Consider the following 24200-nt stretch of genomic DNA (forward strand, 5'->3'; position numbering starts at 1 on the left):
ATTGGTTGTTAGGAGTGCTCCTTGCATGTGTAATAATGGGAAAGGGATCCAAGGGCATATGGGCAAAGGCCTTACTGACAGTATCCACTATAAGATTACACATATTTTGGTCATTTTCCACGTGCTGTGTTCTACCGTCCCAATGCTGAAACCAGAAAACTCATAGCCTAGACTTCCTTGAAGTGAGGGTTCTGGTATATGACCTGAGTCTCATCAGTCAGACATATTCAAGTGTGACTTAACTTCAGCTGAGAAAGCAGCAAGTGGGGACACTTTTTTTCTTCTCTGGAGGAGGCATTTAGTACTTTGAAAGCATCAATGGCAGAACTTCTGGTGTCCATTCCTAGGGGTCACTGGTGCCAAGCGGCAGTGACCGTGGTGTTGTTGGCCGAGTGACCCCCCCTGGTGTGGTTGGACCTTGCTTCTGGTTGCCCAGTGGCAGAGCCTGGCTCTCTGGTCCTACAAAGGTTCCGTGAATTACCTAATATCCCTTGATACATTCCTGCATGAACTAGTCAGACTGGAGGTGGTGGTTTGCAATTAAGAACACTGAATGGTACGACTGATATGGTACCAAACCCTGACTAACAATAAGCTGCACATAGATTTTGTTAAGTGCTTTTTACTTTAGACCGAGAAACAGTACCATGCTTCTAAAAATCAACTCCTAATATGTTGCACCTTAGTGGAGAGAGCTTCCCCAAACTCACACAAGGACTTTATCTGATGCCAAACATATTTTTATCCTCTATTTGATGTCAGAAAAGGAAAGTAAGACAATGTTCAGTAATTCCATATCTGTCCTGACCAGGGTAGGAAGCAGATTGGGGTTGGAATTCTCAGAGATACTGATATCGATATTCTCAGAGATAACGGGCTCCACACTACCATTGCAAAGCTATACAGGGAAGTAGTGTGTTGTTTTAAGGATTTGAGTTCTTAGCAGTTAGGGACTCTCTGTAATGTTTTTAGCAGACATTAAATGTGGGCAGTTAAAAATGAAAAACACTATCTACAGGAGTGACGAGGAGGATGCAAATGAGGAGATGGAGAGATATAGTTCATATTTGCACATTTTCAACTAGCAGATCAGAATTTTATTGTGAATCTTGAAGTTTCATTCAAGAATTCATTTACTAATTATGCCCCATGTGTTTCAGGAATATATCCTTCCATTTATCCATTAATCCACCCAGCTGTCAAAAAGGAAATATTTAATGAAGGCCTACTATGTGCCAGTACCACTTATATTCCAAAGTGGAGGAAAACACAGTATTATTATCTTTCTTCTCAAACTGATGAGAAACTCAGCTGATAGCAACACACTTTGGGGGAAAACAAACTGAAAAGAATCTTGCCAAAAGACAATTCTGTATAGGCCTTTTGTGTTTCTGCGTGTCTTTTCAGCAAAGGCATTGACAGCCTTTCTTAGAGACTATGTTTTCAAGGATGTTTGTATAGCAAACAGCCTTGGAAGATAGAGGTAATAACTCCTTTTGGGGCAGAGGGAAGATTTATTGCTGATCAGGATAAAAAAGATAAAGTCTCACTCTAAGACAAGGGTTGGGGAGGTTGGCTAGCAGACTCTTTAAAAAGGACTGGAATTTCCTAAACTTTCAGTTGCATGCTTAGCAACTACTTAGGCTGTGAGGCATCACCCTCATGGGATTTGAAGGTGCGGGAGGCAAGACAAAATGATGCAAACGTGAGGTTCATGTTACCTGTGTGGTTAACAAAGTCCTTTGTCTCTGATCCAGGAGTCTTGGTCAGACTGCTGGCTTCAGGAAACTGTGGCAGGCTAATTGTGAGTTTGCAAGCACAGTAACATCTTAGTCCCTTCATGGTTCTTGCCACATCTTCCCCCCACCAAAATTTTACGTATCATTTAATTAGAAAAATTCATGGTACACTATCATGAGGGGTGTGGGTATTCAGGGGTCTTGAGGTATTCAGACTGGAAAGAGAGAAGTAAAGATGTTGGTATTTATAGATGACATGATCTTACATGCAGAAAATATGAGGAACCCACTGAAAAAATTGGTAGAAATAAACAAGTTGAGCAAGGCTACAGGATGCAAAATCAATAAACAAAAATAAATTTCATTTCTCTACATTTTTTTAGGTTTATTTATTTATTTTGAGAGAGAGAGAGAGAGAGAGAGAGAGAGAGAATGAGAATGAGTTGAGGAGGGGCTGAGAAAGAAGGAGAGAGAGAATCCCAAGCAGGCTCTACACTGTCAGGGCAGAGTCCAACACAGTGCTCCATATCAAGAACAGTGAGATTCTGACCAGAAAAGAAATCAAGAGTTAGACACTTAACTGAATGAGCCACCCATGTGCCCATTTCTAAAAGTTTGTAATGAACAATCCAAAAATGAAATTAGGGAAACAATTCAACAATTCTGTTTATAATAGCATCAAAAGAATAAAATACTTAGGAATCAATTTAACCAAAGGAGGTATAAAATATATATTTTGAAAACTGTGAATCATGTTGAAAACAATTAAAGAAAACCTAAGTTGGGATGCCTGGGTAGCTCAGTGGGTTAAGTAGCCAACTCTTTCTTTTTTTTTTTTTTAAGGTTTATTTTTTTTTTTTTTTTTTTATTTTTTTTTTTTAAAAATTTTCTTTTTCAACGTTTTTTTATTTATTTTTGGGACAGAGAGAGACAGAGCATGAACGGGGGAGGGGCAGAGAGAGAGGGAGACACAGAATCGGAAACAGGCTCCAGGCTCCGAGCCATCAGCCCAGAGCCTGACGCGGGGCTCGAACTCACGGACCGCGAGATCGTGACCTGGCTGAAGTCGGACGCTTAACCGACTGCGCCACCCAGGCGCCCCAAGGTTTATTTTTATTTTTGAGAGAGAGAAAGAGAGGCAGAGCATGAGTGGGGGAGTGGCAGAGAGAGAGAGGGAGACACAGAATCTGAAGCAGGCTCCAGGCTCTGAGCTGTCAGCACAGAGCCCGACGCGGGGCCTGAACTCAGGGACCGCGAGATCATGACCTGAGCCGAAGTCGGATGCTTAACCCACTGAGCCATGCAGGCGCCCCAGCAGCCAACTCTTGATTTCAGCTTAGGTCATGATCTCACAGTTCATGGGTTTGAGCCCCACATCGATGTCTGTGCTCACAGTGCAGAGCCTGCTTTGGATCCTCTGTCTCCCTCTCTCTGCCCCTCCCCTACTTGTGCTCTCTCTGTTCTCTCTTTCTCAAAAATAAATGTTACAAAATTTTTTAAAGAGAACATAAATAAATGGAAAGGTGTCCATGTTCATGTTTAATATTATTGAAGTGGGCATATTCCCCAAATTGATTTACAGATTCAGTACACTCCCTGTAAAAATTCTAGCTGGATTTTTGAAGAAATTGACAAGATAATCTTAAAATTTATATGGAAATTCAAGGAACCTAAAATAGCCAAAATAATATAGAAAAAGAACAAAGTTGGAGGACTCACATTTTCCAATTTCAAAACGTACTACACAAATACAATAATCAAAATTGTGTGGCACTGGCATAAGAATAGATATATAAATCAAAGAAGTAGAATTGAGAGTCTAAGAAGAAACCCTCACACGTAATACTCAATTGATTTCAACAAGGGTGCCAAGAGAACTCGTTGGAGGTTGAATGATCTTCCCAACAAATGGTGTTGGGACAACTGGATATTCATAAGCAAAAAAATGAATCTGAATCCCTACCTCACACCTTGGACAAAAATTAATTTCAGGGGCGCCTGGGTGGCGCAGTCGGTTAAGCGTCCGACTTCAGCCAGGTCACGATCTCGTGGTCCGTGAGTTCGAGCCCCACGTCAGGCTCTGGGCTGATGGCTCGGAGCCTGGAGCCTGTTTCCAATTCTGTGTGTCTCCCTCTCTCTCTGCCCCTTCCCCGTTCATGCTCTGTCTCTCTCTGTCCCAAAAATAAATAAAAAACGTTGAAAAAAAAATTAAAAAAAAAATTAATTTCAAATATTTAAAAATCTATATTTGAGAGCTAAAACTATAAATCTGTTAGAATAAAATATAGATATAGATCTTTATGACCTTGGATTAAGTCATGGTTTCTTGGCTATAACAAAAGTACAAGTAACCAAAGAAAAAGATAAAAAGATTAAAAAAGAAAAAGAAAAAGAAAAAGATAGAGGTGCCTGGCTGACTCAGTTGGTAGCGTATCTGACTCAATCTCAGGGTCATGAATTCAAGCCCCATGTGGAGCCTACTTAAAAAAAGATGCAAAAGGAAGACTAAGTGAGACTTCATTAAAATTAAAAATTTTGTGCTTCAAGGGGCGCCTGGGTGGCGCAGTCGGTTAAGCCTCCGACTTCAGCCAGGTCACGATCTCGCGGTCCGTGAGTTCGAGCCCCGCGTCAGGCTCTGGGCTGATGCTCGGAGCCTGGAGCCTGTTTCCGATTCTGTGTCTCCCTCTCTCTCTGCCCCTCCCCCGTTCATGCTTTGTCTCTCTCTGTCCCAAAAATAAATAAAAAACGTTGAAAAAAAAAAAATTAAAAAAAAAAAAAATTTTGTGCTTCAAAAGGGCACTATCAACAAAGTGAAAAGATAATTCACAGAATAGGAGAAAATATTTGCAACCATATGTCTGGTAAGAGTCTTATGTAGAGGCTACAACATGGATGAATCTTGAAAACATGTAAGTGAAAGAAATCAATCACAGAAGGGCACATATTGTATGATTCCGTTTATATGTAATGTACACAATAAGCAAATCTATATATAATGTAGGTTAATGATTGCCTAAGACTAGGGAGTGATGGCTAAAGGGTAGTGTTTCTTTTGGGGGCAATAAAAAGGTTGTAATATTGATTGTGGTGATAGTTGTACAACTCTGTGAATATACTGAAAACCATTTAATTGTATGCTTTAAATAGGAGAATTGGATGGTAGATGAATTACATCTTTAAAAAATTAAAAAAAATTTTTTTTAGTGTTTATTTATTTTTGAGAGAGAGAGAGTGTGTGAGCCAGGGAGGGTCAGACAGAGAGTGAGGCACAGAATCTGAAGCAGGCTCTGAGCTGTCAGCACAGACCCCAATGCAGGGCTCGAACTCATGAACCATGAGATCATGACCTGAGCTGAAGTCAGATGCTCAACCAACTGAGCTACCCCAGCGCCCCTGATAAAAATTTTTTTATGTTTATTTATTTTAGAGAGAGAGAGAGAGAGAGAGTGCGAATGGGCATGAGTCGGGGAGGGGCAGAGAGAGAAGGGGACAAGTGGGCTGTGCACTGACAGCCCCACATGGGGCTCAACTCAGAGACTGTGAGATCATGACCTGAGCCAAAGTTGGATGCTTAACTGACAGTCACCCAGGTGCCCTGTGAATTACATCTTAATAAAGGTATTATTTAAAAGTTTGGAATGTATTTTTTGATACCCTAAAAATAAAAATAAATAAATAAATAAATAAATAAATAAATAAATAAATAAATAAAAGGGCAAGGATTTGGGGCAATTTTATTGTTAAAACTTTTTGTGTGTCATTGTTATTTAAAAAACATTTTTTTAAAATGTTTTATTTGGGGCGCCTGGGTGGCGCAGTCGGTTAAGCGTCCGACTTCAGCCAGGTCACGATCTCGCAGTCTGTGAGTTCGAGCCCCGCGTCAGGCTCTGGGCTGATGGCTCGGAGCCTGGAGCCTGTTTCCGATTCTGTGTCTCCCTCTCTCTCTGCCCCTCCCCCGTTCATGCTCTGTCTCTCTCTGTCCCAAAAATAAATAAAAAAACGTTGAAAAAAAAATTTAAAAAAAAAAAAAAAAAAAAAAAAATAAAATGTTTTATTTATTTTTGAGACAGAGAGAGACAGAGCATGAGCAGGGGAGGGGCAGAGTGAGAGGGGCACACAGAATCCGAAGCAGACTTCAGGCTCTGAGCTGTCAGCACAGAGCCTGATGTGGGGCTCGAACTCACAGACCACGAGATCATGACCTGAGCCAAAGTCGGACGCTTAACCGACTGAGCCAACCAGGCACCCCGTGTCATTGGTATTTTTAAAAGATGTTTTATTTTATTAAAAATTTTTAAAAATGTTTATTTATTTTTGAGAGACAGAGAGAAAGAGATAGAGCGCAAACAGGGGAAGGGCAGAGAGAGAAGGAGACACAGAATCTGAAGCAGGCCCCAGGCTCTGAGCTGTCAACACAGAGCCCAATGTGGGGCTCAAACTCAGGAACCACAAGATCATGACCTGAGCCCAAGTGGGATGCTTAAATGACTGAGCCACTCAGGCGTCCCTTATTATTATTATTATTATTATTATTATTATTATTATTATTTAGAGAGAAAGAACAAATGGGGAAGAGGGGGCAGAAGGAACGATAGGATCTCAAGCAGGACACCTCAGGGGAGGCTGGATCCCACGACCCTGAGCCAAAATCAAGAGTCAGATGCTCAACGGACTGAGCCACCCAGATGCCCCAGGTGATTTGTATTGTTAAACTGAATTGTAGGAGTTCTTTATATTATGCAAATACCATTCCTTTGTTAGCCAATGTTTCGTAACATTTTCTTCCAGCAAAAAAAGATAAAATATAAAAAAACCCCATAAACCCAATACTAATACCCAGGTATTTATACATTCTTTAAATAAAACTTCAAAAAAAAAGCTCAGCTTAGATGGGAGGGTTGTTCACAAGATCTCAGTTCTGATACATTGCATGATTGCTAATTTTAAGCAACTTTTCTGTACTACTTTTGGGTCAGGGTCAATATCTTATTTTTTTCTTTTCTTGTACCTGGTAAAGTATCTTAAAGCCAGTATTTATTGAGTGATTTTTTTTTTTTTTTGAGTTGAAATCCAGTAGTATTTTTGTTTCCTGAAGAACAGGTGTGGAAAATTTTGTCCTTAGTTACCATTTCATTACAGAGAGATGATATTAGCTCTCAGTCATTGTTAATTCGCTGTGGTTTGTTTGCTATTGAATGGTCTTCAGTCAGGAGTGACAGGTGCCATACATTCAAAGAAGATTATTTCAGAGGGAACCCCTTCCTTTTTGGAACTCCTTAAAACTACCTTTCTATCACTCTCTTGGGGCACTTTTAAAAAAGATTTAATTTTATTTTTTATTTTTTTAAAAAATTTTATGTTCATTTATTTTGAGAAAGAGAGCACAAGCATGAGCTGGGGAGGGACAGAAAGAGGAGAGAATCCCAAGCAGGCTCCACACTGTCAGTGCGGAGCCCGATGCAGGGTTCAGTGCCATGAACCTGAAGATCATGATCTGAGCTGATATCAAGAGCTGGAGGCTTGGGGCGCCTGGGTGGCTCAAATAGTTGAATATCTGACTTTGGCTCAGGTCATGATCTCACGGTTCCTGAGTTTGAGCCCCATGTGCTTTGTGCTGATAGCTCAGATCCGGTAGCCTGCTTTGGATTCTGTGTCTCCCTCTCTCTCTCTGCCCTCCTTTGCACCCGCATGCTCTGTTTCTCTCTCTTTCTCTTGCTTTCAAAAATAAATAAATAACTATTAAAAAAATATAAAAAAGAGGTGAACACTTAACCATCTGAGCAACCCAGGTACCCCAAGATTTTATTTATTTTTAAGTAACCTCTATACCCAATGTGGGGCTTGAAGTCATAACTCTGAGATCAAGAGTCATCTGCTCCATCAACTGAGCTAGCCAGGCTCCCCTCTCTTGGGCACTTTGAAACACTGGTTATGTAGAATCTGTGTGAACTCTGGTTTGTCCCTACACTGTAGGCACTTTGAGGGCAAGGGTATGTCCCACTTACACTCCCCCCCCCCACCACACCCCCAGAATGATCATCAGGGTGCCTTGCACATAGCAGAAGCAATAAACAGTTGTTGAATTCTACATAAAGTAAAAACAAAAAGTCCAAACCCAAACACACAATATACCAAACAGACAAAAGAAAGATTAATGGGTCTTTAGTGTAGACAGTTTCCTTATTTAGTAAGTGAGCTGTTCACATTTCAGACATGACTGAGATGTGAAGGCTCACTTGAAATGCCTTGCAGTTACAATGTTCTGGAACAGAGACCAGCTTCTAACACGTCAACTGTGTACCGTTGTTCTGACCAATAGAGAACGTGAAGTTATAATTTTTTGAAATTTTGCATTCCCAGGCTATACTACCCAAAAAGGTTACACTGGAGGTCCTTGAACCTGAACTAGAGGCAAAGGCAAAAACCACAGCATTATCCTCTTTCAAGGAAAGTCAAAGATGGTGTAAGGAACCTGAGCCTAAATTACCTGGGTACCCATTCTCTCGTGGAAGCTGAACAAGGTTATCTAGTCATGGTCATCATAGGGTCTCTGCCATTCATTCCAGTCCATTTAACAGGTATTTTTTTTAAACACCATATGTTCTTTGTGGCTCTGTGATAAAAACTGCCCTTAGAAAAGGAAGACGAGAACTGTTTGAAACCACTAGAGGACAGTGTAATACAACAGAATTCTCCGTGAACTTGTACAGTACTTGCTGCAAAAAGCCAGACTGGGGCAAGAAGAGCGAAGCAGGAATGACTGGGGAATGATTAGAGAAGGAAGCAGGTTTCTAGCCCGATCTATTGTCAATAAAAAATTGTGTATACTTGGGGCGCCTGGATGGCTCAGTCGGCTAACCCTTTGACCTTGGCTCAGGTCATGATCTCACAGTTTGTTGAGTTCGAGCCCTGAGTCGGGCTCTGTATTGACAGCTCAGAGCCTGGAGCCTGCTTCGGATTCTGTGTCTCCCTCTCTCTGCCCCTCCCCCATTTGTGCTCTGTTTCTCTTTCTGTCTCAAAAATAAATGAATGTTAAAAAAAAAAAATTGTGCATACTGTTCTGCCTAGCACCCATTTCACAGGCTGGTTATATATGCTGTTTCCTAAAACTAGTTTGTGTTTGGCTTTTTCCTGCGTCTAGCAGATCTGCTGAATACCTCCTCCTTTTCAGAGGTGCTTACTTTATTCCTTTGCATGCAGCTGAATTTTGGGAGCTCACAGCCTACTTTGTTTTCATCGTAATATACTTTGATTTACTCAGAGTTAAAACTTATGAACACTTCATAACTAATTATTTAAAATTTTTTTTCTAAAGTTTATTTATTTATTTTGAGAGAAAGAGACAGAAAGAGAAAGCACAAACAGGGGAGAAGCAGAGAGAGGGAGAGACAGAATCCCAAGCAGGCTCTGCACTGCCCGCGCAGAAGCCCAACACAGGGCTCGATCCCACAGACTGTGAGATCATGACCTGAGCCAAAAGCGAAAGTCAGAAGCTCAAATGACTGAGCCACCCAGGGACCCCCAGAAAAGTTTCTTTAAATTGATGTACATCAAACTGAATCTTAGTTTCTCGTGGAAACAAAAGTAGTGAAGGGAGGTGTCACCCTTGCTTTGGGGCTTGATTTCTTTTTATTTATTTTTCTTAATGTTTCTTAAAAATTATTTATTTTGAGAGAGAGACAGAGAGCATGAGAGGAGGAGGGACAGAGAGAGAGAGAGAGAGAGACTCAGAATCCAAAGCAGGCTTCAGGCTCTGAGCTGTCAGCACAGAGCTTAAAGTGGGGCTCGAACCCACGAACCTCAGATCACGACCTGAGCTGAAGTTGGACACTCAACCGACTGAGCCACCCAGGTGCCCCTTTCTTTTTAAAGAAGTCATCCCAGAACACTATATTTGTAAAGTGTTAAGCTTTCCAAATTGTTTACATTGACCAAGCAGGTCACAATAAAATACTATATATAATTACACTTCATATGCTATAATCGTACAGAAGCCTAGTCAAAGTTGTTATTGAAAGGGAGAAGAATATACCACTCCAAAATGTGCCATTTTGGCATGTGGATTATTTTGAGCTGAAGGTGATCAAGACCCAACAGACTCAGGGAAAGCTTTTTACCTCTCCCTTATCTGCCTAAAAGAATTTAGAGAGGGAGCTTGTACCAGGAAGAAAGCTATAGCCAGAGATAACTTTTTACAAGGAAAAGACTAATATGCATGGCCTGGCAAACTTCTGTTTACCACACATTTGCCCTTCTGTATTCCTGTTACTTGTCTTCCTTCCCTTTGAAGTCTCAGGACCTTACCCCCTTTTCCTTAGCTCATGTTGGTTTGTAAGCCTCAACTGCATGACTGCCTTTCAGTCTTGTGTCATTGTGGGGCTCCAGGATACATGTAATTAAATTTGTTTTTCTCCTGTGAATCTCTTTTATGTCTATTTAACTATTAGGCCGACAAAGAACCTAGAAAGGAAGAAGGGAAATTTTTTCTCCTCAACATTAGCGTCATAGTTCTGGTTTTAGTTTTATTAGAAACACGGGAAGATGAACTTCATAACAGACATAAATTGGGGAAATCTTCAGAGTCTTTTTTGAGCAGACTTTTGGAGAGACCTAGCACCCCTTGATGTGCTCTAATGAGAAACTAATTCTGGAGCGTCTGTTAAGTTGTTTTTGCTTAATGTATGTGTTAAAGCTCGTTGCAAATTTTCTTGAAGTAAGTATAGGCTCAAGTCGTTTTTTTTTCCCCTTAGAAACAAAAACTTTTATTCTTTCTTGAGACACTCTTTCATCAGCTCTGGAAGCTTCTCCTTCATTCTGGTGTTATGCTTGTGTTGGGGAGCAAGCATCCTTGTCGTCTTCAAGGTCCTTCTGGTTGGACTAAGAATCAAATTGACACAAGACAAGAGGAAATCAAATTTGATAGGGTATGTACAGGGAATCCACACAGACATGGAGATTCCAAAGATAGGCAGAATGAGGTATATATGTCATCCTGACCTAAGGAGAAAGAAGTAGGGGTCTGGGATTTCAGGGGAAAGGAATGCACTTCACAGGGCAATAAGAAGAGCAAATATTTGGTAATCAGAGGTTTGCCTTGTCAGACAGATGGGTCACTCAGATGAAATTTACCTCTGTTAATAACCCTTATTCTGGGGGCGCCTGGGTGGCGCAGTCGGTTAAGCGTCCGACTTCAGCCAGGTCACGATCTCGCGGTCCGTGAGTTCGAGCCCCGCGTCAGGCTCTGGGCTGATGGCTCGGAGCCTGGAGCCTGTTTCCGATTCTGTGTCTCCCTCTCTCTCTGCCCCTCCCCCGTTCATGCTCTGTCTCTCTCTGTCCCAAAAATAAATAAAAAATGTTGAAAAAAAAATTTTTTTAAATAACCCTTATTCTGGAAATAATTTAGATTCTACTATGTGGTTAAGGGAGAGGCAAAAGTTTCTCTTGAACCTGTAGGATCTCAGTTGTCTTCAGTTCAGAGTAATCTTCATGTCAGAGTGACCCATCTTGGGGGCATCCTGCCTTGGTCCCTACACCAGCCACATCTGTAACAAGATGCATGAAATACAGACCGAGACCCTGGTTTGTTTCATCCTTAGGGTTACTCAGGACACACTTCCATCGCAGCAGTAGTGAATTTGGCTTGCGTGGACGCTTGAATGCTGAATTTGAATCTGAAATCCACAAAGTTTAAATTCTTTCATTTTTTGTAAAGCTCTGCAATTTGCCTGATAGCAGTAGATTACAAGGATCACTAGAGCACTTTCCTGTTTTATAAGCTACTTAAGGACTTAAGTATGTGCTATAAATAAGATAAGAAACAAAATAAACCTAGCAGGATCTGTAGGTCACATGCATAGCATTCCTTTGAAAGTTTTCCATTTGGTGATATGGTGGTAGAATGGGTGTTCATGTACACTGATAATCTTGGAAATGCTGAGAAACCATAGGAATAATTAAATTGGAGGACTACCTAGCCAGGTGCCACGGTTCTTTCTGTGGGACAATTCAAAGGTGTTTCTGTAAGTGCTTCTTAATTGCTCCAAATATAAAATAAATTATTTCTGTTCTCTCCAGAGAAGGACAGAAAGACTAAGTCTAGAAAGTTGGTATAAGAATTAAAACAGATGGGAAATATTGTGAGCTACGACAGCATATTCTTCAGATCACGTTATTAAAGAGGGCACTGTCGAAAAAACCACAAATAATACGAACAGATTCAATCAGATATTGGAGGCCTGTGCCTATAACTGACCAAGGCTGTTAGGACACATACTTGAAATAGGGTGTAAGAGTGCCATTTCCTTCCTTCCTTCCTTCCTTCCTTCCTTCCTTCCTTCCTTCCTTCCTTCCTTCCTTCCTTCCTTCCTTTGTAATCTCTACACCCAAACGTGGGGCTCGAACTTACAACCTTGGGATCAAGAGTCTTATGCTCTACTGGCTGAGCCAGCCAGGTGCCCCAAGGGTACCATTTCTATTGAAAATCTAATCACTGAAAGAATGAATGTGGGATTTTTTTTTTTACTGCTCAACTCATAATTTTTTGTCAGGTACACTAAACCCAGCATAAAAAAAGGCAGTCTGGAGTTTTAGGGTTTATTAATGGCATTTAGAAAAAAATATATATAGTTTGAAAAGCCCAGAGGCAAGGTATGCCAAAAATGAGCGTATCTGACAGTTTTATAGATTCCTAATGTTAGAAGTTTTCATGGAATTGTGACCTGAATGTAGGAGCAGAATTATCTGAATCTATGGAATTCATGGAGATGTTCCTTGATGAGAAGCAGATATTCCTCATGGACCTTGTAAGTTTGAAACAGAAAAGAGAAATAAAGAAACCAAAATTTATAGCTTTGATGAATAGCAAAATTTGTCAGGAAGAGCTAGATATTAATTAAGTGATTAATTTGTAAGAAGCAAAGCATAAATCTCCTTTAGCTGTGGAAAGGGAAGACAGCCAGAGACAATCATATTTGAGACCCTGGTCTGAACTTGTGCTGGAAAAAGAAGTTTTTTTCTTCTGTTCTTATTTATTATTATTACTCTTTAAATCAAGGGGGATAAAGCTTGTAGGACGCCACACTCCCAGGAGCTTGGAAGTAAAAGGTGCGCATGATGAGGCAGGACACTTTTGAGACGTGAAGGAGCAGATGCTTTGCATTATCATTTCTTTTACTATCCAAGAGTGACAAATAGATTGAAAAGAAATGTCACAGCTGAGATACGAAATAAGGCACATGGCCAGAGCTGAGAAGGATGACAAATTAATGCACACAAGGGCTCATGGGTCACTGGAACTATTGTACCTAGGTGTTCTAGGCTTCTGATTTTTGGGTTCAGGCTTCTGATTTTTTAAAACTCAGAAGCATTCTAGTTATTAGGTATTACCATACATACTCTACTGTAGCCTGCAAGAACCAGGTAGATGTAGTTTGCTGCTTTATCTTATACCACAGTGCCACCTATAGGAAACTTCTAGGAACTACATGCAGAAGTTCTTAAAATCTATTGGAGACCTGTCTAATGAATGATTAGAATCACAGGATTTTAGAGAGGATGGGACTTCAAAGGATCCAGCTTTCTACTGAAAGCTTGAATCAATTAAAAAAAATTTTTTAACGTTTCTTTTTGTATTTTTTGAGACAGAGACAGAGCACGAATGGGGGAGGGGCAGAAAGCATGGGCCAGAATCTGAAGCAGGCTCCAGGCTCTGAACCATCAGCGTAGAGCCTGAGGCCAAGCTCCAACTCAAGAACCACGAGATCATGACCTGAGCTAAAGTTGGTCGCTTAACCGACTGAGCCACCTACTCACTTGTATAAATTATTTGATTAGTGGTTTTCTAACTTCAGTGAATGGAAACACACTCTCACCAAGCAGTTCATTCTATTCATATTTTCACATAATGCTACTTTAAAGAAAATTTTTTTTAACGTTTTTTATTTATTATTGAGAGACAGGCACAGAGCGTGAGCAGGGGAGGGGCAGAGAGAGGGGGAGACACAGAATCGGAAGCAGGCTCCAGACTCTGAGCTGTCAGCACAGAGCCCGACGCGGGGCTCGAACTCACCAACCGTGAGATCGTGACCTGAGCTGAAGTCGGTCGCTTAACCAACTGAGCCACCCAGGCCCTCCACATAATGCTACTTTTCACTCTGTGGTTCCCCACTCCCTTCTGCAGTACCTGGGCCTCCTAGTCCCAGGCCTTTTCAAGGTTGTTTGACATCAATTTGCTTCATTCTCAGTGTATCCCTCTTTGCAGGCACTTCATTGATGGGTTCTGCCAATTCAGTTCCTTTGCTTTCCATGTTTCAAATTACTGCCTATATCTCCTGTCCGCTTGTGGGTTTATGCTTTTATTAAAAAACATTCATTTACTGTTGTTTTGGTAGTTTTTTTTTAATATTTATTTGTTTTTGAGACAGAGCATGAATGGGGGAGGGACAGAGAGAGGGAGACACAGAATCTGAAGCAGGCTCCAGACTCCGAGCTGTCAGCACAGAGCCCGATGCAGGGCTCGAACTCACGGACTGTGAGATCATGACCTGAGCTGGAGTCGGAGGCTTAACCGACTGAGCCACCCAGGCGCCCCTGTTTTGGTAGGTTTTTAAAAAAGAGTTTATTTAATTTTATTTTTTAAAGTGTATTTACTTATTTTGAGAGAAAGAGAGCACAAGCCAGGGGGGCGGGCAGGGAGAGAGAGAGAGAAAGAGAGAGAGAGAGAGAGAGAGAGAGAGAGAATCCCAAGCAGGCTCTGGCTGTTTCCTGACTCAGGGCTGCATCTCAGGGACCCGGAAATCATGACTTGAGCTGAAATCAAGAGTTGGACACTTAACTGCCTGAGCCACCTAGGCGCCCCAAAGATTTTATTTTATTTTTTAAATGTTTATTTATTAAGTTTGAGAGAGAAAGAGGGAGAGAGATAGAGAGAGAGAGAGAGAACAGGTGGGAGAGGGGCAGGGAGAGGGAGAGTGAGAATCCCAAGCAGGCTCCTCACTGTCAGCGCAGATCCCGAGGTGGGGCTCAATCTCCTAACTGTGAGCTCATGACCTGAGACAAAATCTGGAGTTGGATGCTTACCTGACTGAACCACCCAGGCGCCTCCCAAAGATTTTAAGTAATCTCTACACCCAACGTGGGGCTCGAACCTACAACCCCGACATCAAGAATCACATGCTCTACTGACTGAGCCAGCCAGCCACCCCTGTTTTGGTAGGTTTTGGGAAAGAGAAGAAATAAAAGCAAGAGGTAAAACCCACCATGTTTGATTTGAAGCATAGTCATGTTTTTCTGACTCTTATGCATTAAAAAAATGTAGTGTTTTACGTTTATTTCAAAGTTTTCATTGTTAAATCTAGCTTGTTTTTATGGCCATTGAATCTTCACTCTGCCATTCATTATATTGGCTACCTCTCCCAGTCATCAAGGCAGAGGAAAAGCAAGCTGGCTATACACTCAGCTACCTACTCAATGAACAGGACGAGGCTGAAGACAGAGTCTAGGGACTCTGGGTTGCCATGGATTCATAATTAGCATCTATCTTTGTGGTTATCTGGACCACACTCCTCCATCTTGTTCACAGGTGGATGTCTCTGTCAAACACTGAGCTAAAATGCTGAAGCACAGCCTTGACAGCTTTCTCTGATTTACCAGTCTGGCAGAGTTTAAAAAAAAAAAAAAAAAAAAAAAAAGAAGGGAAGTGCTGTTAATTCATTAAATTCTGACTTGTCCTTCCTGACTCCTGGGCATGTTTAAGTGCTTCCGGTCCTTCTCTCTGTGTTCAAAGTGATGTTCAATAGCCTGTCTGAGAATTGCATTGTCCATCGTTGCCCCATTTTCTAAGATGCTTCAGAGATAACGAACAGCAGCTCATTTTATCACCACGTTCTTCTAGTATGAGACTGGGGTGTAGTTTGTTGGGGATAGGAGGTTTGCACTGATGTCGTGAACCCAGGTGCTCTCTTATACTCTGTCCATCAGTTTGGGTTTTTAGGTCTCTCATCTGAATGCTTGTTGTTACTATTTTATGTCCAATAATCCTTCTCCTTGTTAGAGATGAAAGGTGGAAAATAGATCAAGCGTTCCACAAATTATGTATCTGGCCCTGCGGTTAAGCTTTTTGCTCCTATATAATTTCAAATTGTCATCATTAACATTTAAAAGTTTATAGTAGAGGCACCTGGCTGGCTCAGTTGGTAGAGCATGTGACTCTTCATCTCGGGGTTGTGAGTTTGAGCCCCACAGTGGGTGCAGAGATTACTTAAAAATAAAAAATATATATGGAGTGCCTGGGTGGCTCAGTCAGTTAAGCATCTGACTCACCTCAAGTCATGATCTTGTGGTTCGTGGGTTCAAGCCCACGTTGGGCTCTGTGCTGACAGCTCAGAGCCTGGAGCCTGCTTCGGATTCTGTGACTCCCTCTCTCTCTCTGCCCCTCCCCTACTCATGCTCTGTCTCTCACTCCCCAAAATAAATAAACATTCAGAAATTAAAAAAATATGTAAAACGTTTACAGTAGACCACTAGAATTTTCGGGAATTGTGAGTTAGTCAACATTTTTGGTATTTAGCAAATTTGATTTAAAATTGGGGGGCACCTGGATGGCTCAGTTGGTTAAGTGTCTGACTTTGGCTCAGGTCATGTTCTCATGGTTTGTGCGTTTGAGCTGACAGCTCAGAGCCTGGAGCCTGCTTCGGATTCTGTGTTTCTCTCTCTCTCTGTCCTTCTCCCACTCATGCTCTGTCTCTCTGCCTCTCAAAAATAAATAGACACTAAAAAAATTGTAAAATTGGAAGTAAGGTACTGTGAGGTGATAGAAAACATATATTAGTCTCTACACCTGGTTTCTGGCCCACAGCTCCTAAGCCCTTTGTGATTTCCTAAATGATAAGTGTGTTAGGAGCATCTCTTGTTCTAGTATTTGCCTTTGATCCCAGTTCCTGAAGCAGGGTACTAAATCCCTTGGCATTTCCTGGGTGATAGGAGTGTCTTTTGTTCTAATTAAGCTCCTGGATGGATCCTGGATGGGAACTGGTCACTAGAAAGACCAACCCCTGATTAGAAGCTTGGAGTTTTTAGCCTTACCCCCTATTCTCCTGAGATGGGAAAGGGACTAGAAATAGAGTTAATAATTAATCATGCCTATGTGAGAAAGCCTCCATAAAAATCCCAATCATATGGGATTTGGGGAGCTTCCAGGTGAGAGAACACATCCACAATGGAGGGTGACACACCCCAGGTCCATGGGGACAGAAGCCCCTGTGCTCGGGACCTTCCCAGGCCTCCCCCATGTATCTCATCTGGCTGTTCATCTGTATCCTTTATCATAGTTTTTAACAAACTGGTAAATATAAGTGTTTCTCTGCGTTCTGTGAGCCATTCTAACAAAGAATCAAATCCAAGGGGGAGAAGGTCATGGGACCCTCCAGCTTGTAATCCAAGTGAGACAGAGGTTTGGGTAATGTGGGAACCATCTATCTGCAATTGGCATCTGAAATGGGGAGCAGTCTTATCGTACTGAGCCCCTCACCTGTGGGATCTGATGCAATCTTCAGTAGGGTAGTGTCATAATTGAGTTAAATTGTAGGACACCCTTGGGTTCTGGTTCTTTGGAATGTTCTCTCTCAGCCCCCTACCTCATCAGGGTTTGCCTGTTCTAGCCCAGAGTCCCCCATCAGGAACTTTCTCTGTATTAGGCAGCCCCCAAAGTGAGTAAACAGCAAATTCTTTTTAAAAAATTTTCATTTTTGAAATATAGTTGCTATATAATGCTATATTAGTTTCAGGTGTACAACATAGTGATTCAACAATTCTATATGTTACATAATGCTCACCACAGTAAGTGTGGTCACCATCTGTCACCACACAACGTTATTTTCATCCAGGTGACTTATTCATATCTGGAAGTTTGTACCTCTTAATCCCCTTCACCTATTTTGCCCATACCAGAACCAGCTTGTTCCCTGTATTTGTGAGTCTTTCTAGTTTGTTTTGTTTTTTAGATTCCACATACAAGTGAAATCATATGGTATTTGTCTTTCTCATAGCAAATTCTTTTTTTAATGTTTATTTATTATTTTGAGAGAGAAAGGGGGGGGCAGAGGGAGAGAGAGAATGCAGGGGAGGGACAAAGAGAGAAGGAGAGAGAGAATCCCAAGGAGGCTCCATGCTGTCAGTGCAGAGCCCAACTCGAAGCTCGATTCCATGACATGACATGAGCCAAAATCAAGAGTCAGACTCTCAACTGACTGAGCCACCCAGGCGCCCCTCTCATAGCAAATTCTTTTTTTTTTTTATTTTTTTTTAATTTTTTTTTTCAACGTTTTTTATTTATTTTTGGGACAGAGAGAGACAGAGCATGAACGGGGGAGGGGCAGAGAGAGAGGGAGACACAGAATCGGAAACAGGCTCCAGGCTCTGAGCCATCAGCCCAGAGCCTGACGCGGGGCTCGAACTCACGGACCGCGAGATCGTGACCTGGCTGAAGTCGGACGCTTAACCGACTGCGCCACCCAGGCGCCCCTCATAGCAAATTCTTATACTGAATTCACTTTCTCTTTTTTCTTCTTTTCTTTTCTCTTTGTCATCCTCTTTCTAGTTGCCCCATAATCTACTCATTTTTTCACCAAACCCTGATGTCCTGATTCAATGAATATTTCGTCCACCACTCAAAGAGAAAGTGCAATTCTCTAATTCACATTTGAAATCTCACCTTCCTTTTCTTCTGCTGCCTTTTGGCCTCCCATTCCCTCCCTGCCTGTCCCGGCCTATCATTTCTGGGGACATATCCCTACTGTGCTCTCTGCATTTTCAGGTAGAGTCTGCAATTTGTTAAAATCTCTTAGATTTGACTGGATGCTTTGGTTCTAAGATTGAGGGGCCAAAATGGTTTATTCATGAACAAAAGGTTCTTGCAAGTCAGGGACATGAAGAGTCTCTGCAAGATGCTTTTCAAAGCATCTGAGTGTATACTCCCGAGCTCATGGAAATGAGGAAGGAAAACAGAGAGACTTCTCACCCGCTGAGATGGTCTTAAGAGCTGTGCTCCTTATCACATCGGCACATTCTCCTCTGGTTGGCCTTTTCTGAAAAAGGATTTCACAACATTTGCCACCTTATAAGTCAACACACGTGTTATTTCCTGTCAGTTTAACTTCTCCAAACTTTTGTTTAACAATAACCAGAAATTCTCAGAAATGGGAGGATAGTGCAGCCTTGATCTTCCTCATCACTGTCCTGTCATCTCCCTGGAGTTCCTGAAACAATACAAATGGTAGCTCTTAGCAGAGGCCAGAAGTCAGGACAGGGCAGGGCCCTACCTGAGCAGGACCCTTCCATTTCTTTCTCCTGCCAGCTCTCATGAGTCTATTGTTTGACACCAATAGTGTATCTCTCTTTGTAAGTGACATTTCCTACATTTTTTTTTCCAATGGGCTATGTTCTATATGCAGTGGCAGCTAAAAAAAAAAAAAAAAGTTTCCTGAATGTGACAACTGCTGGGTCTGCTGGCCAAGGAAAGAGAGGTGGTGTCCTTGGACATTGCCCGCCTCCAGGTTGGACTGGATCTCTATGTGCAAACAGATATCTTATTTTCTTTTTTGGATTTGGAAGTCATTCCCTTGAGATAAGCAAGAAGCGATCCCTACTAGGTTGCCAACTTCATGATTCTGCCTGAATTTTTGTAAATGACCACTTTGTGTATTAATGGGATCATGCATTTGACAGTGAAAATCCTCATTTTGTCCAACTTTCTGATTTTGCAGATGAGGAAAGTGGCCCAGAGGCATTAAGAGATTTCCCCAGTAACAGTGATGTTATTTTATATTACATAGCTCAAAAGCACTATTGCCAGCATTTTACAGAAGAGGAAAGCGGTGGGCAGGACAATGAGTTTGACTGGCCCAGGGCAGCACTGAGTCGGTAACAGAGGCTGGACTTGGAGCCAGGTCTCTGGATTCCCACCACGGTGCTCTTTGACAGACACCATAGCCTCTGGCCATGAGAGGAGACTTTGGAAATAGCTAGGTCTGCTACCCAGAGGCCCCACTTTATTTTTCGGTCTATACTTGGTGATCCAGAACAGTACTATAAGTGCACATGCAATTAAAAAATTAAATTGTGTTTATTTGTCCTTCATTGGTGAAGCACATGGTATGTGATTCAAAGGGCACAGAAGGGCAGACAGTGAATAAAAGTCTCCTTCATACTCCTGTTCATCACCTGGTTTCCTTCCCCACCCCTCTTGTGTGTCCTTTCAGATATGTGTTATGCTTAGATAAGCAAACATACATATACAATTATGTGTGTATCTCTCTCTCTCTCTCTCTCTCTATCTATCTATGTATATCTATATCCTTTTTTTTTTTTTTTCCAACGTTTTTTATTTATTTTTGGGACAGAGAGAGACAGAGCATGAACGGGGGAGGGGCAGAGAGAGAGGGAGACACAGAATCGGAAACAGGCTCCAGGCTCCGAGCCATCAGCCCAGAGCCTGACGCGGGGCTCGAACTCACGGACCGCGAGATCGTGACCTGGCTGAAGTCGGACGCTTAACCGACTGCACCACCCAGGCACCCCTCTATATCCCTTTTTTTGAGAGAGAGAGAGCAAGAGAGAGACAGGGCACAAGTGAGTGAGGGGCAGAGAAAGAGAGGGAGAGAGAGAATCCCACAAGGGGCAGAGAGGGAGAGAGAGAGAGAAAGTGGGGGGGGGGGGAGAGAGGAGGAAAGAGAGAGGAGGAGAGAGAGAGAGAGAGAGGGAGAGAGAGGGGCGGAGCTCATGTTTTACCCCAGGCAGGGCTCAAGCTCACCTGATTCGGCACTCGAACTCACCAACCATGAGATTACTACCTGAGTTGAAGTCAGATGCTTAACCGACTGAGGCATCCAGGCACCCCCACATGTATAAATATTTTTAAAGATTTTTAAAAAATGTTTATTTGAGAGAGAGAGAGAGAGAGAGAGAGAGAGGATCTGAAGCAGGCTCTGTGCTGACATGAGGCTCGAACTCACAACCTGTGAGATCATGACCTGAGCTGAAGTTGGATGGTCAATTGACTGAGCCACCCAGGCACCCCAAACATATACATTTTTAATAAAAAATGGAAGCATACCCTGTTCTCCACCTTGCATTAAAAAAAATTGATATATTTTGGGTATCACCCTTATCAGTACACATAGAGCTGCCTCCTTCTTACTGGCTACAAGTATTCCACTGAAAGGATGTAGTCAAATTTACTTATCCAGGCCTCTCTTGGTGGACATCAAGGTGGCTTCCATTCTTAGGTTGTTGCTATGAAGAATATAATATACATGTTTTTGTATATACATGCTAGAAAACCTGGCAGAGGTTGGCAATCTGTAGCCTGTGGGACAATTTCAAACTGCCATTTGTTTTTGTAAATAAAGTTTTATTGGCACACAACCATGCCTGTTTGTTTACATATTGCCTGTGGCTGCTTTCATGCTACAACAGCAGGGGTGAGTAATTGCAACAGAAATACATGGCATGGAAGCCCAAAATACTTACTACCTGGCTTTTTAAAGAAAAGGTGTGCTGGACTCTGATCTATAGGATAAGTTCCAATTAGTGAAATTGCTGGGTCAGGGGTTTTGCATTTCACACTGGATAGTTTATGGCCCGGTTCTCTCCATGGAGGTTGTACCTGTTTATTCTCCCACTGGCAGCATGTTTTCCCACGTTCACATTAATGTAGTTCATTGGACATTTCCACCTTTGCCAGTCTGATAGGTAGAAAAAAAATATTTCTCTTGATTTGTTTTGCATTTCCCTGATTTTGAGTGAAATCGAGCATGGGGGTCTCCAGATCCCCCTCCCAGTCCCTCTCTTCCTTCCTGGCTAGAAAATGACTTCCTAGCGGCACCTGCTTCCTCGTGTTGCTCTGCTCTTGGTTTAATCACCCTGCACACTGTGAGCAGCTGCTAGGTGGGAAGAGTTCTGGTTTCAATCTTGGGGAAGTGGAACAGAGATTAGGGGAAATTCCTGCATAGAAGAAGTCTCTTCAGAAGGCACAGTTCGACCTCATATAAAAGCAGAAACAAGTGTCACTGGGGTGGGGTGGGATGGGGGCGGTTGTAGGGATGGTGTGGGGTGGTGAGGGAGGAGGGGAATGGGAGGTGGAAGGTGGAGGGGGGAACAAATCCACCTTTCTTGGGGATGCAGAGAGGAACTGCTTCTTGTCCCCTTGTGGGTTTAGACTGTGCTGTCCTTGGGAATGGGTGTTTGCTGTGGGGAGTCATGTGTGAGACGGCAAGGGGCCTGGGGGTTCCTACCAGACTCAAGAGGTGTCTGCTTCTCTCACTGGTGGGGAGGAAGGCATCGATGCCCAGTGATTTGAGGGTCCGTGTTTGCAGCTCCTACTTTTTCGCTGTTTAGAATGGAGAAGGGTCCTTGATTGGGTGCGAATATGCTTTGGCTGTGGGGACTGGGAGATAGAAGGGCCAGCTGAATCTTTATAGCTTGTCAAATTTAAAGATAAATTGCCCTGAGAATAAAGCTTTATTCCAAAAAATAGCAAAGGACTAAAGTTTTATAGCTAATGAAGTTGAAGAAAGCCTTCTCAGCAACTAACTAGATACTTAAAATATGGCAAGGCAGTAATCACATTTAAATGTGTAAAAATTGAATTTTTTAAGTTCCCAGAGAGAAATTTTGGAAATGATTGTGCTGGAAATGTGCTAAATTAATTATGGTAAATCCATTTAATGGAATAGTATGTGGCTGTTAAAAGAATGTGGCAGATCCATATGTACATATATGGAATCCTTTCCAAGGAATCAATAACTGGAAATGTCAAGGTAAGGGAAGGTAAATATGGATCTGGCATCAGGATTTCTAGAATCAAAGAGTTAGGCAGGGATGCTTGTGCTTTTAGGAGGGGCTGTGGGAGTGGGAGAATGGGGCAAGGGGAGGGGGGAAAGCTAAGCAAGGAGATGGTCTGAATGGACATCAGCTCTAGCTGGATCCCACGGGAAGCACAGAAGAGTGAATTGCACCACAGAGTCGTCCAGCCTTTTACCCCTGTGTTGGCTGTGGTATGTCACAGGCTGGAGGGTGGGGAGAGGATTCCCTTCAGGAGAGGGCAGCTGTGAGCCACTAGAAGCCATCACTCACAGCAGCCAGGCAATGGGTGAGCTGGCTGTACAGGAGGTCTGGGCAGAGCTCCAGCAGTACCCACTGCAGAAGACGTGCTACCATTTGTGGGAGGAGCAATGCCTATAAATATGCTTGTACGCATGGGAACTAAGAGCAGAGGCTCTTATTCTGGAGTCCATGGAACCCTACGTGCTTCGGAGATAGAACCATATTTCAATATAATTGGTTTCTTTTTAATTCTCTGTATTTTATTTTACATATTTTCAAACATTATTCTCAAGGGCATCCGTAGGCTTTATCAGACAGCTAATGAGTGCATGGTGCATGCACAAAAATCAAGACATACAAGAAGGTAGTACAGTGCTCGCTTTGGTGGGTGAGGTGCAGGTGGATACTTAGGGGCCTGGGGTCAGGATTGGGAGAGAGACTTTCTATTCTTGTTTTAAAAAAATTAAGTAATTAATTAATTTTTAAATTTACATTCAAATTAGTTAGCATATAGTGCAACAATGATTTCAGGAGTAGATTCCTTACTGCCCCTTACCCATTTAGACCACCCCCCCTCCCACAACCCCTCCAGCAGCCCTCTGTTTTCTCCATATTTAAGAGTCCTTTATGTTTTGCCCCCCTCCCTGTTTTTATGTTATTTTTGCTTCCCTTCCCTTAGGTTCATCTGTTTTGTATCTTCAAGTCCTCATTTGAGTGAACTTATATGATATTTGTCTTTCTCTGACTAATTTCGCTTAGCATAATACACTCTAGTTCCATTCACGTAGTTGCAAATGGTAAGATTTCATTCTTTTCGATTGCTCAGTAATACTCCATTATATATATATGTATATCACATCTTCCTTATCCATTCATCCGTTGATGGACATTTGGGCTCTTTACATACCTTGGGTATTGTCGATAGTGCTGCTATATACATAGGGGTGCATGTGCCCCTTCGAAACAGCACACATGTATCCCTTGGATAAATGCCTAGTAGTGCAATTGCTGGGTCGTAAGGTAGTTCTGTTTTTGATTTTTTGAGGAACCTCCCTACTGTTTTCCAGAGTGGCTGCACCAGTTTGCATTCCCACCAGCAGTGCAAAAGAGATCCTCTTTCTCCACATTCTCACCAACATCTGTTGTTTCCTGAGTTGTTAATGTTAGCCATTCTGACAGGTGTGAGGTGGTATCTCATTGTGGTTTTGATTTGTATTTCCCTGATGATGAGTGATATTGAGCATTTTTTCATGTGTCAGTCGGCCATCTGGATGTCTTCTTTGGAGAAGTGTCTATTCATGTCTTTTGTCCATTTCTTCACTGCATGATTTGTTTTTAGGTGTTGAGTTTGGTAAGTTCTTT

The 24200-nt window shown here is 42.2% G+C and overlaps 1 long non-coding RNA gene across 1 annotated transcript in view; it reads left to right on the forward strand.

Moving 5' to 3' along the window:
* The window catches only part of LOC131512228 (uncharacterized), a 195488-nt gene that overhangs the window by 4713 nt on the left and 166575 nt on the right, over positions 1-24200 (forward strand). The window lies entirely within an intron of this gene.

The sequence above is a fragment of the Neofelis nebulosa genome, chromosome 1, assembly GCF_028018385.1.
Source record: "Neofelis nebulosa isolate mNeoNeb1 chromosome 1, mNeoNeb1.pri, whole genome shotgun sequence".
In the NCBI taxonomy this organism is placed as follows: Eukaryota; Metazoa; Chordata; class Mammalia; order Carnivora; family Felidae; genus Neofelis; species Neofelis nebulosa.